This window comes from Sorex fumeus, unplaced genomic scaffold (genome assembly GCF_029834395.1).
Source record: "Sorex fumeus unplaced genomic scaffold, SorFum_2.1 ptg000042l, whole genome shotgun sequence".
Lineage (NCBI taxonomy): Eukaryota > Metazoa > Chordata > Mammalia > Eulipotyphla > Soricidae > Sorex > Sorex fumeus.
This window is the reverse complement of record NW_026606099.1, coordinates 2,322,743-2,328,535: the sequence shown is the minus strand read 5'-3', so window position 1 is coordinate 2,328,535 and position 5,793 is coordinate 2,322,743. Positions and strand designations below refer to the sequence as shown.

At 46.4% G+C, this 5,793-nt stretch overlaps 1 non-coding gene across 1 annotated transcript; it reads right to left on the bottom strand.

The window, feature by feature from the left end:
• Positions 1-1,967: 1,967 nt before the first annotated feature.
• On the bottom strand, positions 1,968-2,130 carry LOC130029387 (U1 spliceosomal RNA). The gene has a single exon (XR_008793338.1). It is a non-coding gene; the product is annotated as a U1 spliceosomal RNA (small nuclear RNA).
• Positions 2,131-5,793: the final 3,663 nt, after the last annotated feature.

Genomic DNA, 5,793 nt, shown 5'->3' with positions numbered 1-5,793 from the left:
TCCTCATAGGAGGCATGCAGGTATGAGTTTCAGCATAAGGGCAAGTCAGTAGAAAGGGAACATGAGTCTGACATCCAAATTCAAAATTGAGAGATGGGTTGATGAGGCCAGGAAGGCAAACATGAGCTCACATACAAACATGGAACCTCATGTTCAGAACAAGCTTAACCACATAAAATCCACATCTGTGGCTGGGAAGAGGCTAAGACAAATAAAAGCACATGGTGTGTGTGTGTTTGCAGCACACATAACAGTAAGTCCAATTCCTTACACAGCAATGGTACATACAAACCAAAAAGTCCCGAGGACCAGACGAGAGACCGCAGACAAGGGAAAATACAAATGACATGTTCAAACTCCAGGAATAAAAAGTGACATGAGGAGCCACAGAGTATGTATAAGAACATATAAGAGTAAGGAACTCGCTCTGCATGTGGCTGACTCTTGTTCAACACCCTATCACCACATAGGGTCCCTTGAGCCCTTCCAGGAGTGACCCCTGAGCACTACCATGTATTGTCTCTTCCTCGTTCCTCAAAAAAGGTGAGTGAGCATGCAAAGAGAGTTTCATAGATCAGGGATGGATAGTGGAGCAAAGGGAAGGGAGAAGGAACATAAATGTTGTGTCACACACACCAGGCATGAACTGTAGCTGCCTCTGGGCAGAGAAACCTTGATTTCCAGGAACAAGGGGGTGGGAATGAAAGGACATTCACTGTTCACTACCCACTGCTTTCACTGGTTTGAAATCTGCCTTCTCAAACATTAAAGCTGTATTGAACTGGGGCGGATGGATGTAACTCAATAAACAAAAGACAAAGTAGGGAAAACAGAGAGGCCTGGCTCCACAAGTTGCTTGGGGTAGGGTTAGAGCAGGTGTGGAGAGGAGGCACCCCAGTGCCACCAGGCAAGGGCTCCTAGAGAGGAAATACCCCATTGATGCCCTGACTTGGAGGCACCACACACCCCTCACCCTGGGGACAGCCTGGGCAGCAAGTGCCGCCTGCACGGCCCATTGGCAGCACGACTGAGGTAAAGGTCCAGCACTTGAGATGTGCCAAGACTGGAGTCAGCAGGGCACCCGGGGACAGAGACAGGCAGGTCACCTGCAGCAGTCTGTACAGTCTCTGCTGGCCCTCTCCAGTTCCAGGAATGTGGGGGCACAGCCTCTCAGAGCAGAGGGTCACCGCAGACTTGGCTTCGCTTAATAAAGAGAAGAAATCACAGGGACCCAGGAGCTTCAGGTGCAGTAATGAGCACTTACCTGGTGACCGTGGGGTCAGGAGTTTGAGCCGCAGGGCTGATCACGTGCCATGAGCACACTTCTAGGGGCTCTGTGACTTTCAGTGTCGCAACAGTGTGTGATCTCAGCACCTACTAGGTGTGTGTGAGTACTGTGACTAAAGCTCAAGTCACCTGGGCACTACTCCCAGCAGTGCGACCCCCAGACTTCAGGACTCTAACAATTCACTGGGATGATGTTCAAGAAAAGAAAGAGTAAAAACCTCCTTAGCCTTCTCCAGGCACCCCTGTCTCAACACCTCTCCAAGTACCTCTTCCCAGAGCCACCCTGCCTGGGTAGGGTGAGGTCTGTGCCTCTCTCCACATAGCTGTGAAAACAGGAAGGAACATGTGCACTGAGGTCTGCTCCAGATATGAGACCAGGCACATCTGGACAAGAATCTGCATGTCCCCTGCCAGCTACAGGGTGGTCAGGATTCTGGAGTCAGCAAGTCTCACGAGAAGCACAAAACCCCCAAGGTTGCACCCACTGGTGGCTGGTGAATGCACAACAAAATTAGTCATGACCAAAGAACTCAACCCAAGTAATGACGGCAACAAATTAATTTCTCTACAACCTAGTAAAAAGCTCAGTGAAACCCGTCCTGCTGTTGGCCTCTCTGCACCTAAACGCCAAAACATGGAAAAGTGACATTGATTTATTTTTCTTTTTTCCTTTTTTCTTTCAGGGGAGAGAATGAATGCAGTCCCCCACTACCACAAATTGCGTGGTCGAGTTTCCCACATTTGGGGAAACTGCAGGGGTCAGTACACCCAGAGTACAATGCATTTCCTCACCCTGGGAAAACCACCTTGGTGATCATCGTGTCTCCCTCTCTGCATAAATCAAGTATGACATTGATTTAAAAATAAAAAAAAATGCCCATGCCACTTAGTGTCTTTGCCAAGTATTCTCACACACATTCTCCCATGAATATGTTTTTCCCATGAGTGGAGCCTTGAATACACCCGGGATGGTACAAGTGCACCTAAGAAAGTTGTTCAGGAAAGGGTGGGGAAATAATTCATTTATCACTGAGAAAAATCCGAATCTGATGGGACTGAGGGTGGAACAGAAAAGCAAATATGTCCTGCTGACACCCCTGCAGGCAGGTCTGTCCCAGCATAAAAGTTACTGGGACTAAGACTCTATGCTGACAACCCATGTCACCCGTGTCCCAGGTTTGAGATTACTTTCACCGGGAATCATCTGCTCTTTAAAGGGAGATCCACCTTTCCATAATGCTGGCTCTTCTTCTTTTCAAGATTTTTGTGAAAAATGTTTAAGAAGCACAGTATTAGACACTAAATTTTGTTTGTTTTGGGGTCACACCTGGTTGTGCTCAGAGCTTACTCCCTGGCTTGTGCTGAGGGATCACTCCTAGCAGGATTCGGGTGTCTTTTTAGGGTGCTGGGAATCAAGCCTCACTAGGCCACATGTAAGGCAAGCTCTTTACTGCTGTAGTATCTCTCTGGTCCCTTAGAACAGTAATTTCTAATACACACAGACCCCATATGAATATATTGCCCTGTGAGTGCTACCTGCATATCTGGAGCTTAAAAGAACATCAAGTGTACAAAGTGTCCTTTCTCAGGCTGTCCCTAAGTGCCTATCAGAGCAAGGCTGGGGCCCAGGACCGCACCCAGGGGCTAAGACCTGCATAACTTTACTTCTGAGAGTTACTACCCCTAACATTTAGTTCAGTCAAAATGAAGTCCAGAAAGCATTAGCCCAGAGTCAGCAAGAGGTCAAACTACATCAAGTTCGAAGCTTTTCATTCCTGGACATCTTCCCTTTGCTGTATCTATGTTTACTGAAAGACCAGCCTGGGCCATCTCCCTTCTTCCCTTGGGACAACTTTCTCAAAAGAGAGGTAAAGAAAACTCAGCATAAATCCTTATTTGCTAAACTCTAAAGATTCCTGCAGTATTTGAACTTAAACCACTAAACTCAAAACAAGCCACTTGACAATGTTTGGTTTCAAAATTCCAGACTGAGCCTGTGCTTAGTCCTTCTGGGCAGGAACCCCACGAAGCAAACACAAACAGTCCTGTCACATTGTGTGGCCTCCCCAGCCAGCTTATCTTGGGGACAGGACCCCCACTTTAATGACCCTGTTAATCAGTTTCCTGTCTACAACATTGTGGAGAGTTTAATTTTAGGGAGAGAACTGGGCTCCATTAGGCACTTGGTTCCAGGGCTCAGATTCAAAACCTTACCTCTGCTCAACCAGATTTTCAAAGCTCCATACACATTCACAGACAACAAATCTCAGGAAGGTCTAACCAGAGGAGAGGCTTTGCGAGCCAGAAAAGCACTTAAGGGGGAAAGCGTGTCGGGCTGCAGAAGCCAGAGAACAAGCCTCAAGAAAGCGTCTGGTCTTGTGGCCCCAGAGCTGAAATGACACCAGGGTCTATGTATCTTGAAGGTTTCTCAGACACATTCGGTGGTGGTTGTGGGAACTAGGGGAACAATGGGCACACGTGTGTGCAGTGTAAAGGAAGCAGGGGTGGTAGCGAGGGGAGCCGTGACTGTAGACCAAAGGTGGCTCTGCTATGCAATCCCCACTGGCCAGGACTGGCCAGTCTGAAACTTGGGCTTGTTTCCAGCACCATCATAAGTCCCAATCAGCCATAAGAATTCAAGGACCAGCTTATTTCTAACAGGATGTCCTATCCTCCAGGCTACAAGCCCCAGGCAGCCTAACTTGACTTTCTTGAATCAAGAGAATTCTTCTTTTATTTTTTTTTTTGGGGGGGGGTGTTTTTTCGTTTTTTTTTTGCGGGGGGTGAGGTGGGGGGAGGTGGTGAGGGGGGAAGTGGGGTGGAGAGAGGCAGGCAGGAGGGGGGTGGAGGGGGCGGAAACCCACAACAAATTTTGATTATTCACTTACAAATGCACGTATGAGCACACTTGGCTTCTCCAGGGAAGACAGCTGCACACAGTCCGTGTCCAGTATGCCCACACTCCAGGATATGCCCAGGGGTCTGTGAGACTCTGGGGAGGCTCAGCTGAAACCAGGGAGCTATCTCCCCTGCAGATACTCTCTCTGGAGCTAGGATTCCATCTGCTTAAGGTCCCTGTTTGTCAATTCGAGTCCACAGCACATTTCCCATCTCAGCTTCTCCCTGAAGATCAGTGATCCATCATCTTGGGTGAACCAGAAAAAAAGAAATTACTTCTTCAGCTTTACAACCTTCCCAGTCCAAGTGGCCTTTTGAAGCCTCTTAAACCAAACAGCTCACTGCGATGGCTAAAATGGCAGAGCGTTCAGAAGCCAACACAAGCAGCCCTGTCTAAGTCATTCACGCTTGTCTATTATCCTGAAGTTGTTCCCAGAAACAATCTCACGGTTCAGCTGTACGTACCGGACCATGTTGAATACTCTGCTGGTGCTTCATATGGAGGTAAATACTCTGCTGGGCACCAGATGATCAATAAATATTTTCAGTTGCCAAGTCTCACCCAGCAAGGATGGGTTTTCTCCAGCATACATCTGTACCTTTCTACAGATCACATCTGCAAAGTTACTTTTCCCCCAAATTATCCAAACTAATCATTAACTCAAGCAAGTGCTAAATTTCTCCCATACAAACTGCTACCCTCAGGTAATACAGGTTAAGTGTCACTTAGAAGACAAAAGTACAAGGGGAGAAAATAAACACTTAACTCCTATTTGTGGCTAACATTCTCTAAGCAGGAAGAACCTGAATAGGAAGTGCGGTGGTAGAGCTGGTTTTGCCAGTTACTTGTCTATGATTTAAAATGAACCATGAAAAACTCAATAAATCAGACACACTGGATTTCAAACTCACACAAACTTTCTTTCCAAGAAAGAGACAAAACAGTTGTTGAATTTCCCAGATAAGGGAATCCTCTCCAAAGTCAATTAAGCTAATGGAATTTTCTCCCTTTGTAACATCAGTAGCATAAATCATGCTTAAGCCAAGAATCATATAACAGAAGTATTTTGAATAGATAGCAGTCCAAAGACCTAACATTTTCTTTTTAAAATAAAACCTTTAATTCTACTTACAAAAAAGAACCATTATGCTTTTCTGTATTACCAAAAGCTCAAAAATGATCATGGTAAATGGGTTTTTTAGAAAATCTCTACATTTCTCATTGCTTGGGACCAGATTTCTGGAAATCTCTGCACCTATAGTGATTAGGTTAAAAAAAAAATCTAACTTAGTGGTAAGATACTTGTCAACGAAATATCAGAATTAAAGTCCTGCATCATTCTTGCTGGGAAGTGAGGTAGACCAGCAAGAGCTGCAGCCACCTGGAGAGTTTGCTTCCAGGGTGTGTCTGTTATTTCAGATGCCGATTCTTGGCTTTGGGGATTCTCCACAATACAAATGGATAGATCATACCCTGTGCCTAAGCCCAGAGAGCCTGGGCATCTCGCAGCTTCTACCTGAAAATTAACCCGACCTGTCCCTCTGGGCGTCTCTGCCAACTTCCCAACTGCCTGCTTTCCCCTGGATCTCTGGACACATAAACCAGAG